At 41.1% G+C, this 13,997-nt stretch overlaps 1 pseudogene; it reads right to left on the reverse strand.

The window, feature by feature from the left end:
* LOC137095585 (proto-oncogene tyrosine-protein kinase LCK-like) overlaps positions 1 to 13,305 on the reverse strand; it is a 45,461-nt pseudogene extending 32,156 nt beyond the window's left edge.
* Between the last annotated feature and the right edge of the window lie 692 nt (positions 13,306 to 13,997).

Below are 13,997 nucleotides of genomic sequence, written 5' to 3' on the forward strand. Positions count from 1 at the left end.
AATATCAAGCAAAAAAAGTGGGTGCTAGAAACAATATCATACGAAAGCTTACTGGCACAACCTGGGGATCACAACCAGACACAGTGAAGACATCCGCCCTTGCGCTATGTTACTCTGCTGCTGAGTATGCACGCCCAGTGTGGAACACATCTCACCACACTAAAACAGTGGATGTGGCTCTTAATGAGACATGCCGCATTATCACGGGGTGTCTGTGCCCTCCACCACTGGAGAAATTACACTTCTTGGCCGGTATTGCACTACCTGACATCCGCCAGGAAGTGGCAGCCAATAGTGAAAGGACCAAGGCAGAGACATCTCCAGCTCATCCCTTGTTTGGGCATCAGGCAGAACGTCAACGACTTAAATCAAGAAATAGTTTTCTAAAATCTACAGAGACACTCGCTGGAACACCTCAGCAAGTGAGAGTCCAAAAGTGGCAGGCTCAAACCCAGAGCCTCAATCAATGGCTGATACCAAATGAGAGACTCCCCCCTGGGCACAGAGAAAACTGGGCAACTTGGAAGGCACTGAACAGACTGCGCTCTGGTACCACGAGAAATGGGGCTAAAAAGTGGAATCCACAACATGCGAGTGTGGAGAAGAGCAAACTACAGACCACCTGCTGCATTGCAACCTGAGCCCTGCTACATGCACAATGGAGGACCTTCTTGCGGCAACACCAGAAGCACTCCAAGTGGCCAGATACTGGTCAAAGGACATTTAATCAACTACCAAGCTTGCAAACTCTGTGTCTTTTGTATGTTTGCTTGTTTGTTCTGTCAAAAATGTAATACAACTGTTTGGTTGTCTGACATGATAAATAAATAAACCAGGCACAGATCCTCTTTAACTGCAGTCCTAGTTTACCGCAACAGTTTGCCAGTTTCTTCCTCTGAAATAGAGCCTATGATGCCTAGTAGTTATTGGTGATCTCCAATAAACCAGGGTGGACCCTGCTTATTTTCTAAGTTCAGATAGGATCTGGCACCTTTCTGAGTGCCTTAGTTACCCATTTACCATGAATTTCATAGGATTATTTTGGAATTCTATCTGTTTTGATAATCTGGATTATATGATAGTGTAGAAGGGATCTATGACATAACTTTTCATTGAATCCATAAATTGAAAAGGTTTGCTGCCTGTTGACCAAGGAAGAAGATTTTCTACTCATGGCTCTTGCTCCAGACTGTTCAGCTTGGCCACGAAATTGGACGGGATGTAGCCCACACGCCCTGTGGTCAGCAACTGGGCCTTCCACCACTCCCCAGACCTATGCAGGGAGAAGGAAACCCCTTTAATTCCTATCCCAAATTGTCCAAAAAAGAGGGACACTGTTTGGTCAAATTTCCTGGGTCATTTTGGTGGTCAAAAGACCAATTTTGCACCACTGGAAAGACAAACACCAACCTTTGATTATCAAATGGAAGGTGCAGTTTAGTATGGCAATTATTAGAATATCTGAGCACAAGTAGGAGTTGTGCTGAGGTTCCTTGTGATAAGGAATATCCCTTATTGAAATCCTGGAAAGCTTGTCCTTTCAGGACTGCCAAGTGTCCTTTATGTATAAGGGATGTCCCTTACTTAAAACTTGTAAAACTTGTTCCTGATAGGACTCCTAAGTGTCCCTTATTATAAGGTGTCTACTATTTAAGGATTGGAAAGTTTGTCCCTTGTAATACTTCCAGGTAAAGGTTTTCCTCTGACATTAAGTCCACTCATATTGAGGTCCAACTCGGAACTCCCTGCCTTCAAGCTGATCTGACCTGTAGCAGAGAATTCCAGGTTCGTGCCAGCCATATCTGCATACTTCAAACCTTCAAGAACAATATCTAGCAGACTTGAGGAATCTTTGAGTTAATCGCCAGCCATCAGGACACACATTGAATCATTATAATCCACTTATCTGGACTCTTGGTTCATTGTTTTCCCCTTAAACCGCCTCCTCCGCTCTCATTGGACAAGAGCTCGAAGCAGCGCTGGCTCTCTGATTGGCCGAGGCTCCCTGATTCGAACCTGCAAACTTTCAGTCAGCAAGTTCAGTAGCTCAGCACTTTAACCCACCGAGGGCTCCCAAGTATCTCTTATTATAAGAGATGTCCCTTATTTAAGATTGGAAAGCTGTCGTTTATAGAACTCCCATGTGTCCATTATTGAAGGGTTAGAAAACCACAGAAAGCCAAAGACCTTGTGAAACTACAACTCCCAGAATTCCCTAACACTGAGCCATGGCAGTTAAAGTGGTGTCAAACTACATTAACTCTACAATGTAGACATGTGTTTTGTTGTCTCCCAAAGGGAGCACTTTCTGTAGGGAAAGGGACTTACTCTTCCAGGACCCGCAGCTGTTCTCCTGTCTGGAGCACGAGGTCTCCTTCGTGGGTTGAGTCATAATCATACAAGGCAACCACCAGTTTATCTTTCCAAGGAAAGAAAAGAAAATTAGCATTTGCCCCAAAGATGAAAGAGGCTTCTGTGCCTATATGCTGTTTCCGATTTATAGCAACACAAAAGCAAAGCAAGAAAAAAAATATCTTGGGAAAGTTTGTTCAGAAGAGCTTTGTCCTTGACTTCCTTTGGGGCTGAGAGAGTGTGACTCACTTCATTTGTTGAGGCGGATCAGAAATTGGATTACATGCAGTGTAGAGCTAGTCGTGTGCTCTATCTTCGCTGCCATATAGAATCCAGATTATCTACTTTGAACTGGATTATATGGTAGTGTAGACTCATATAATCCAGTTCAAATCAAAATCTGGATTATATGAGCTAATAATCTGGATTAGATGGCAGTGTAGATCCAGTCTCAGGTCCCTTCTACACTACCATATGAAATCCAGAATATCTGTTTTGAACTGGATTATATGGCAGTGTAGAATCATATAATCCCGTTCAAAGTATGTATAACTGTATTACAGTATGTGGCAGTGTAGACTTATATGAGAATTGAATGAAAAGTAATGCCTCCACCTTCGTAAATCCTCAACAGATGGCAGTACTGCTATGCGGCAGGTACTGGCTTGTAGACTCGCCACAGTTCCGCTTTGGTGGGAAGCCTTAGCATTGCATGGTTGTGTTGTTAAAATGCGAAGTATGGAACCCTGCCCAGATGGTCAGTCAATGCAACTTAAGTAACGTGCAGTCATGGAATTCTTGACAGCAGAAGGTGTCACCCCAAAGGAGATTCATCAGAGAAAGCAAACTGTTTATGGTTATTGTGTTGATGTAAGTACTGTGTATCATTGGGCAAGTTAGTTTAAAGATGTTAAGGTAACACCTTCTGCTGTCAAGAATTCAATGACTGCACATTGCTTAAGTCGCATTGACTGACTGTCTGTGAAGGGTTCCATACTTCGCAATTTAACAATACAACGGTTCAATGCTAAGGCTTTCTGCCAAAATGGAACTGTAGAGGAGAGTCTACTGAACAAGCCAGTACCTGCCGCATACCAGTACTGCTATCTGTTGAGGAGTTACGAAGGTGGAGGCATTACTTTTCATTCAACCCTTGTATAATCCCTTGTATAATCCAGTTCAAAGCAGATCATGTGGATTATATGACAGTGTAAAAGAGGCTATATATGCACTTTGGGTGCATCTACAATGTAGAAATAATGTGGTTTGTAACCCCTTCAACTGCCGTAGCAAAATGCTTTGGAATCATAGGCGTTATAGTTTTGCAAGTCTTTTGCTCTTAGTTCCAAATTGGTACTGGGGCCTCACGAAACTACAACTCCCAGGATCCCATAGCATTGAGCCATGGCAGTTCAAAGTGATGCCAAAGTGCATCAATTCTGCTGTCTAGATGCACTTTTTAATATGCAAGATGCTGTTGGAAATACAGATACAGCACTGACATTATAAGGAACACATTAATATGGGCATCAGCAGGTTTAAAACTCCTTTTGCTTGGTATTGCCTTAAGAGTTCTTTCCTTCTCTAGTCTTTAAAGTGAGATGGAGGAATCTCTGCACAAGAGCATTGTCTTGAAAAGCATATAAGTAATTATTATATTTCCATTTCTGCTGCCCCACACAATTCAGCCACCTGAAGATGCAAGAGGAGGAAGGATGGTGATTGTATTTACCTTGAAGAGGTGAACTTGGAGGAGGCGTGATTACATCAGGATACAAAAAAGGGTTGTAAAACTCAGAGCCGTTCAAAGCCGGCCTCTGTAAACAAACAAACAAATAAACAAACACCAAATATTATTTTATGCCCAGGTTTTTCAACAAACTTGATCTCATGCTGAAGTTATTAGATCCCACTTCTTTTTTCTCTGGTCCTCAGATTGACATGGAGGAATCTCAGAGCAAGATTACCGCCTTGAAAATTATGTGCAATTATACTACATTTTCATCATTCTTTCTTTCTGATGTTCACTTTGCATGGCAAACTCTGCCTGCATGTGTGATTACCAAGCCCATTTTAAACTGAATTTTAAATTTACATTTTATTAGTTGGCATAATGATTTTAATATCTTTTAATCCTTGCTTTGTGTCTTTTAATATAAATTGTTTTAATGATCTTATGTTTTATCTAGGTATTTCAACTGTGTTATACTCTGCCTTGAGCCATGAGCATAAGTGGGTAGCAGTTGCTGTTGTTGGATTTACAAAGTCTTCAGCCTCCTCTTATGCCTACCCCAAAGTACAACTCTGGGGATTACAGAGTTCATCTGAACATTAGGAAGAACTTCCTGACTGTGAGAGCCGTTCAGCAGTGGAACTCTCTGCCCCGGAGTGTGGTGGAGGCTCCTTCTTTGGAAGCTTTTAAGCAGAGGCTGGATGGCCATCTGTCAGGGGGTGATTTGAATGCAATATTCCTGCTTCTTGGCAGGGGGTTGGACTGGATGGCCCATGAGGTCTCTTCCAACTCTTTGATTCTATGATTCCATGATTCTATGATTCTATTATTATTATTATTATTATTATTATTATTATTATTATTATTTGAAACACAACAAGATTAGGACACAGCAGACAAGATCACTATGCTGATTGTTGTATTGGATCACACGTCTGACACTTCCCTAGCGTCTAGGACTATTGATATAGCAGCGAATAATGTGTTGTTGTTGTTGTTGTTGTTGTTGTTGTTATTATTATTGGGTTCACAAGGTCTTCAGCCTTCTCTTGTGCCTCCTCAAACTACAACAAGGATTCCAAAACCAAGATTGCAACAACATCTGTTATAGAACTCTAGTATGCTGAGGATATCGTAATCTGTGCACATTCAGAAGAAGTCCTACAAGTCATTCTGAACACCTTTGCAGAAGCATACAAGTAGCCTCTCATTGAACATCAAGAAAATCAAAGTGCTCTTTCAGCAGGCACCAGTTAATCCCTCTGCAATGCCAGAAATACAGCTTAATGGTGTAACATTAGAAAATGTTGACCATTTTCACTACCTAGGCAGCCACCTCTCCACAAAAGACAACACTGACACTGAAATACACCGCCTGAGCTCTGCAAGTGCAGCATTTTTCCGAATGAAGCAGAGAGTGTTTGGAGATAGACTTCCAGTGGACGCTCATTGAGGCAGGTCAGGTTTGACTAGCTCTCTCGTCAACCCATCCAATTTTCTAGGCTTTGGGGGCGGGGGGGGGGGGGGTTGAAGCAAATCAATAAGATAACAAGCCAACAAGCTAACAAACAACAACAAAGCCTCGCAAAGCTCTTTCAAAGCTCGTAAAGTCACTCAAATTTTGCAACATATGTAATATATAATAGCATAAATCAGAAAATTCAATAGAAGATGGGTTAAGAAAAGATGAAAAATGAAGGAAGAGAAGTCAGAGGAAAGGGTCTGGTACAACCTCCGCAAGCTGGGAGAAGCAGAGGGATAATACGAGGAGTAAATCTTCGGAACAGCAGTGGAAGAGAGGCTTAATAATTTGTATAAACCTATATAAATTTTCAATCTACAATCTACAATCTACAACATAACAATATAATAATATAATAACAGCTTAGAGCTGTCGAGGCCGGACCCAGGAGCCCTGCGGGGAGGCGATGGAGGCACCGTGGCCCGGTGGCCTTGGAGGCATCGGCAGTAGTGCGGCTTGGCGGCTTGGCGGGGACACGGGCATCGGTGCCGGCACGGCCTCGACAGCATCGGCAGGAGCGCCAGCACGGCTCGGCGGGGCCGCGGGCATCGGTGCTGGTGGCGGCGTGGCCTCGCCAGCATTGGCGGGGCGTGGCAGCAGTGTGGGCTCGGCAGGGCCACAGGCGGCGGCGCCGGTGGAGGTGCGGTTCGATGGCAGGCAGCAGTGAGGCCTCGGCAATGGATGCCTGCACCGCCTGCGGCAACCAGCCCGGGGAGTGGCAACGAGGCGGCGGAGCCTGGGGCCGCTGGGCCTCTAGCAGATGATAGTGGAACAGTGGGGGCAACAGGAAGATGGAAAGAAGAGGAGAGGAAAGGACAATATAGAAGGGCACATAGGAGGACAGGAAGTGATACGACAGAGAAGTTCATAGAATAAATACGAGAAAGAAGGGCCTCTAAAGACAAGGACTGGAAACCACAGACACAACATAGAGAGAGGAGCAATACTCACCCAAGGACGAGTAGTAGACGAACCAAGAAGGAGAAGGAGAAATAGACAGGACGAGGAAGAGAAGAAGACAGAGTCAGGAAGAGAAAATGTCATACCGAAGAAGAGAAACAGTAGGAAGGAAAAGATGAAAGCAAGAGAGGATCAGACATTAAGTGGTGAGAGGGGGTCAAGAGGGGGTCAAGAGGCCTGACTTAAGGGGTAAAAAGAAACAAAACAAAAGTCAAAGCCAAGAGAGAAGGTAGAATAGAATTAGATAGAGAAACCACACAGAGGGCCGAAAAGGGGCAATAGCAGAAGAAATAGATAAAATGATAGCAAAATAGAAGGGGTAATAGAGAAACTTAAGACCATTAGACTCAAGAATCCAAACCAAACAATGATATACTGATGCAGGGAGTACTAGAGGTATAGGATTAGGAAATTAATAAAGAGTACATAAAAGAAACACCCCACGAGGAAGCTATCGAGGAGAAGGAATAGGGCAAAAGGGTAGTAAGAATATAAGATCCACTTAATTAATACCAAAAGCCAAACCCAGGGGAAGTAGGAGGAAATACAATGTATATCAGGAAAGCACTGCGACCCAATAAGTAGGTTATAGGCAAGAGATAATATAAAACAAAGAGGGAATTCCTACATCTGGCAATAAATACGAAACAAAACAACGACCCCCTCTCAAAGACCCCTTTCCAAATAAATATGACTAGCATTAAAGCCAAGTTAGACAAAGATCTAAAAGATCTAAAAGAGCTGAAAGACATGAAGGGAACCCCTAGAAGACACTCCATCGCTGGTCCATCTACTCCTGAAGAACCAGGTCTAAAAGAATTATTAAAGGAAATACAAACTGAGATACAAGTCCTATCAGCAAAACAAGATAAATTGCAAGCAGACTTCCAAGCAAGGGCGGAGAAGAAAGAGGCCCAACAAAAAGTTATTCAAACAGAAGTCTCAGAAATTAAAAAGGAGTTTAAAGAAGATATGAAATTAATGAAAGGAGAAATAAGCAAGGCATTACAGGAAATAAAGGAAATTAAAGCCAATAATACGATGTTAGAGAAAGCCCATACTAAAGTGGAAAAAAGATTGGACAGTATAGAGAAACAAAATCAAAGACTAGAGTGAGTACAGGAGAAACTAGAACAAAGTGAGACAGAATTTCAATTTCGCTTCAGAAATGTAGCAGAAATGGAGAAAGAAAACATTAGGGAGACCATAGTCAATCTATTGAATAAATTATTAGAACTACCGATGCAAGAAATTGATAATGGGATAGAGAGAGTCTAAAGGATCCAAACGAACTACGCAAAAAGAAATAAGGCCCCAAGGGACATTGTGGTAAATTTTGTCAGGAAAAAGACAAGGGATGTGATATTGAAAATAAGCCATCAGAAGCCTGTATATTATAAAGAATTTTACCTGTTGTGTCAATACTAAAAGAATTTCCACCGAATACACTAAGTAGAAGGAGGAAATACTTCTTCCTAACGGACGAGCTAAAAAGATTAAACATTAGGTTCCGCTAGGAAAAGCAGGAGGGAATTATGACCACCTATAAAGGGGAAAGATTTTGGCTCATTTCTGAGGACAAAGCAAAATAATTCTTTAAGAAGCTAGAAAGAGTTCAAAATCAGAACAGAGGAAAAAAGGAAAAAAACCAAGAGGAAAAGAAGCAACTCTCCTGAAACCAGCGGAACGACCTCGGACTCAAAACATACAAACGAGGAATGGGACGATGAAGAGGATGATGATGACATGGATCAGGATGAAGCAAAAGAAAGAAATGGATGACTTCACACAACAGGTAAAATTCTACTCTAATAATGTAAATGGTTTAAACTCTCTTAGCAAAAGAAAAGCTATCTTTAACCAACTAATACGAGGAAGGTATAACGTAGTTGCCTTACAGGAGACGCATATATCACAACGTCATACTGCACATTTAGCCCACAAAAACTAGGCAGATTGTACTACTTCTCAGCTCCTGAAAAGAAAAAAGGGGTTGTACTAGATGAGAATATTCCCTCAGAACTTATATTTAAAGATCAAGAGGCCAGAATGTTGGCAGTTAGAATAACGATAGGGACAGAAAACATTCTTATCTGTAATATCTATGCCCCTAACGGCCCCAAATGTAAATTTGTAGAAACCTTGAAGGAAAAGATTGCACCTGGAATTTATAATCACATGGTAATTCTTGGTGACTTTAATAGAATCATAAATTACAAACTAGATAAGACTGTACCCCAGAACAAGAGGAAAACAGCAAATACCAATACCCTCCCAAAAAGCTTCCTCGCCTGTATGGAAGAATACGACCTGGATGATACCTGGAGGACTCATAATGAAGAAGTTAAGGACTATACATATTACTCCAATAGACACTGTGTTTGGTCCAGAATAGACATGATCTGGACCACAAGGTCAATTACAGCAAAGGTAAAAGAAATAAAAATACTTCCAAGGGACTACTTGGATCACAGCCTGATAATTATGATAATAAACCATAAACAGGGAATTAGAAAATGGCGACTAGATGACAACCTACTCAAATCGGAAGAGGAGATCAAGAGAAACAAGGAGAAAACAAAGGATTATTTTCAATTAAATGTCAGAGGAAATTAGGATACAAACCGTATGGGACACGTATAAAGCGGTACTACGGGGTTACTTAATTCAACAAAATGCAATCAGAAATAAACACAAAAATCACCAAAAAGACCAGATTGAAAAAAAGATAGGGAGAGCAGAAAAAGATCTGAAAGACAGCCCAGATAACCAGATAATGAAAGAAAAATTGGAAATACTTAAGAAAGAAAAACAAAATAATAAAGGAATTCCAAAACTTCTTCCAAGACCTATACGGTAAAAACGAAGTAAAGGGAGAAGTGATAGTAAAATACCTAGGCGACCAAAAACTAGAGAAGATAAAGGAAGAACAAAGGTACAACCTAAATAAAGAAATATCAGCAGACAAAATTTAAGCCAGTTCTCAGCAGACAAAATTTAAAAAGCGATCAAGGGCCTTCAAAATAACAAAGCTCCTGGCCCCGACGGATACACTGCATGCTTCTATAAGACAATGCAAGATGAAATCACAAATACCCTGGGAAAAGTCATGAATAAAACACTATAGGAAGGCAAAATCCCAGAGTCTTGGAGATCGGCAGAAATTATCTTAATCCACAAGGAGGGTACGAATAAAGAAGATATTAGGAACTACCGCCCGATCTCCTTGTTAAACAACGACTATAAAATCTTTTCAAACATCATGGCAAACAGATTTAAAAACTTCCTAGTAAAGTGGATAGGGGACGACCAAAATGGCTTTTTGTCTAATAGGAACATCAAGGATAATGTGAGAATCATCCTAGACACAATAGAATATTATGAAACTCACCATCAGAAGGGACACTACTAGCCATCAACGCTGAGAAAGCATTCGATAACATCAACTGGGACTTCTTTAAAACACTATTCCAGGAGATGGACTTTGGTTTCCAATTTAGAAACGCAATAGGAGCCATATATAAGGACCAGAGAGCGAAATTAGTAATAAATGGACTCAGCTCAGAGGATTTTCCAATCGAGAAAGGCACAAGGCAGGGATGTCCCCTATCCTCGTTAATTTTCATCTTTGCCTTGGAGATCCTACTGAGAGAAATAAGAGAGGACAAAGCATTAAAGGGCCTGAAAATAGATAAACAAGAACTTAAATTAAGAGCCTTTGCAGACGACATCATATGTGTAGTAGAAAACCCAAGGGAAAATATAACAACATGGCTGGAGAAAATCGACAAATACGGAAAGGTCGTGGGGTTTAAACTAAACAGGGAGAAAACAATGTTATTATCTAAAAACATCACGAAATCCAACCAGAAGAAATTAGAAGATCTTTCAGAAATTAAAACGGTAAGCAAGATCAAGTATTTAGGAATCTGGGTCACCCAAAAAACTTACACCTCCTAAAAAACAACTACACAGTAAAATGGCAAGAAATTAAGAAGGAAATGGAGACATGGAAAAAACTAAACCTGTCATTACTAGGCAAGATAGCGACCATTAAAATGAATGTCCTACCCAAAATGCTCTATCTTTTTCAGAATCTCCCTATCATCAGAAACAACAAAATCTTTAAAGAGTGGGACAAAGAGATCTCAAAATTTGTTTGGAGAAACAAAAGGCCTAGAATAAAATATACAATAATGACCATACCAGTAAACAAAGGAGGATTTGGTCTACCAAATATGCAATCCTATTACGATGCTTGTGCTCTAACTTGGATACGCGATTGGACCAAATTAACCAACATAAAGACCCTGAACATCGAGGGCTTTGACCTCCGAAAGGACTGGCACGCATACCTCTGGTACGAAGGGACCAAAAAAGAAAGTAATTTCAGGAACCACTTTGTGAGGTCAGCCCTGATAAAGGTCTGGGATAGACATAAGAGACACCTCTCCCATAAAACTCCATTGTGGATTTCCCCGCTGGAGGCAAGACAATGTAGACTATTGGGCTGGGTCCAATGGCCGACCTATAAAGACATTCTCCTTAAAAAGAAAGGCTCAAGAGAATTAAGAACCCAGAGCGACTTGGCCAAAGACTTTATGGTTCCAATACGCCCAGATCAAAGAAAGCTACAAGGAGGACAAAAAACTAGGTTTTGGGGAGGAAAATGATCTGTGGGAAAGGATTCAGAAGAGAGGTAGGAAAGTAATAACGGTCCTATACCAAAACCTATTGGGGTGGGCCACTGAAACGGAGATAATTAAAAACTCAATGGTCCAATGGGCGAAAAACATAGGGAGACCCATTCAACTAAGAGAATGGGAAACAATATGGATGAGACGGCTCAAATACACTTACTCTTCTGACTTAAGAGAGAACTGGCTTAAAATGTTACATCGTTGGTACTTAACACCTCAAAAGATAGCAAAAATGTATAGAAACACAGATAACAAATGCTGGAAGTGTAAAGCTAAGGAGGACTCTTTCTATCATTTATGGTGGATATGTCCGAAAGCGAGGGAGTACTGGAAGTTGATACATAAGGAATGTAGAAAAATCTTAAAGCTAGATATTCCTATATCCCCAGAAGCATATCTGCTAGGAATGTTTGACACAAATCTCTTTCCTGACAATAACATGGAAAAGTTGTTTACCTTCTTTGTAACAGCCGCTAGGATGACGTTTGCTAAGATGTGGAAACAGGACTCGATACCAACTAGAGTACAATGGCTAGAAAAACTACTGGACATTCAAGAAATGGATGAACTGACTTTCTGGTTAAGACAGCATAATGGAAAAGGAACTGAGATGACGGATTGGAGCTTACTCAAGAACTATATAGAAAACGAAATGTACTAAGATGTAATGACTGATTAGAGCTCATTTAAGATTGATGTAGTAAATGAAATGTATTAAGATGAAAGCAATATTATCTTTGGAAATGAGGAGAAAAGGAATGTAATAATAGGATTGTAAAAAGAAAATATTTAGAAAGTGAATGAAGAAGAGGGGAAGTCGGTTTTAGATATGGGGGATGGGAGGGGGAGGGATCACGAGAGCGGTGATTTTGTACGGTTTACATGTGTTCATATTTTTGCTTGTCTGATTTTTTTTGCTTGATGTCTCCTTTAGGTCCAGCCCATATTGTTTGTCTTGTCTCCTTTTATATATGTAAATTGTTCAATGTCTTCTATTAATGCAAAACCAATTTATAATAATAATAATAAAAAGCAGAGAGTGTTTGAGGATCGGAACATCTGTAGGGATACCAAGGTGCTTGTTTATAAGCCATTGTCCTCCCAACCCTGCTATATGCCTGTGAAACGTGGATTCTCTACAGATATCATACTTCCATCAGCTTTGCATCTGAAAAATCTTGCAAATCTCTTGGGAAGACGGGCAGACAACTGTGAGCCTATGCCATCAATTCCGTTGAACTAGCCACGTTGTCTGAATAACCGTTCACCATCTCCCAAAGCAGTTACTATACTCACAACGCAAGAATGGAAAACGTAATGTTGGAGGATAGGAAAAGAGATTTAAAGATGGGCTTAAAGCTAACTTTAAAAACTGTGGCATAGACACCGAGAACTGTGAAGCCCTGGACTTTGAGTGCTCTAACTGGAAGTCAGCTGTGACCAGCAGTGCTGAGGAATTAAAAGAAGCATCAATGAAGTGAGAAAGGGAAAAACATGCCAAGAGGAAGGAGCGTCAAACCAACTGCGACCAGGACTGCCTTCTACCTGGAAACCGGTGTCCTCACTGTGGAAGAACATGCAGGTCAAGAATAGGTTTCTGCAGCCACCTACAGACCCACAACCAAAACACTACACTTGGAGGACCATCATCCTCCAACTATGAGGGATCGGCTAAGTAAGTAAGTATTATTAGTATTATAAGTAGTAGTAGTAGTATTGGATTTGCAAGGCTTCCAGCCGCCTCTTAGGTCTAAAAATAATGTTTTCATGATAGCACCAACTAGGAAATTACATTTATAACACAAGAACAAAAATAAAGTTACGTTGTGATATTAGCCACAGCATCCTGGCTGGGTCTGCCAAGCCTGGAGCCATCGCAGTCCAGGTGTTACCAACCTGCATTAACTCTCCAGTGCAGATGCAAAACCTCTCACCTGGGACTTGGTGTCTGGGTCGATGGGATAGTGACAAGTCTGGCAGATCTCCAGGTCCCCTTCCTCCCAGCCCTCTTCACAGTCCAAACTGCAGCAGAAGCCCATGCTTCTGGTGCACGACAGGAATGCAAGGGACACTGAGGCCCAGCTCCCTGCTCAGGCTTTTGTCTTCTGCAAAAAAGAAAGAGAAGATATTGAAAAATCATAGGACTTTCAAGAGATTGCTCAAAAGGCCTGAGCAGAGCCAAGGAACAGAGACCAACACAAGCCATTATTACGGTATATTGTTGTAAGTCCAGTGTATGTGTGTTAAAGAAAACTTGCAGAAAAGCCTTGCAAACTGTTAATGATTAACTGCAGCTGCAAAAGCTTAGCTCAGCAAGGCTATGCCATGCCTCTTCTATGTAACAGTTTTCTGAGGCTTTTGCAAACTGTTTTTGCAGTTGGCTGTTTGATTTGCTGGAGAGCAGATGCAAAAAGCTCATGTTATGGTGAAGTAACCATGTACTTTTGTTATGCTCTATGATTTATAACACAGAAGATTTATTCTGTATTACTTACAGAGACTATGTAAGTGTGCCAAGCTGTTTTATTTTCAACTCTGCAACCAAGAGTAAAGTTCTACTGTTTTATTTCTTCTGACTGGTCTGTGTCTTTGGCATTGGGGTTTTGGACATGTTGGACATTGCTACTGCGTAACAAATTGATTCTGCGTAACAGCCATGCCATAGGGTGCAACAATATTGTGGACTGAATACAATATGGCACCACTTTAAATAGCTCAATGCTATCGATAG

Source organism: Anolis sagrei, chromosome Y (assembly GCF_037176765.1).
Source record: "Anolis sagrei isolate rAnoSag1 chromosome Y, rAnoSag1.mat, whole genome shotgun sequence".
NCBI lineage: Eukaryota > Metazoa > Chordata > Lepidosauria > Squamata > Dactyloidae > Anolis > Anolis sagrei.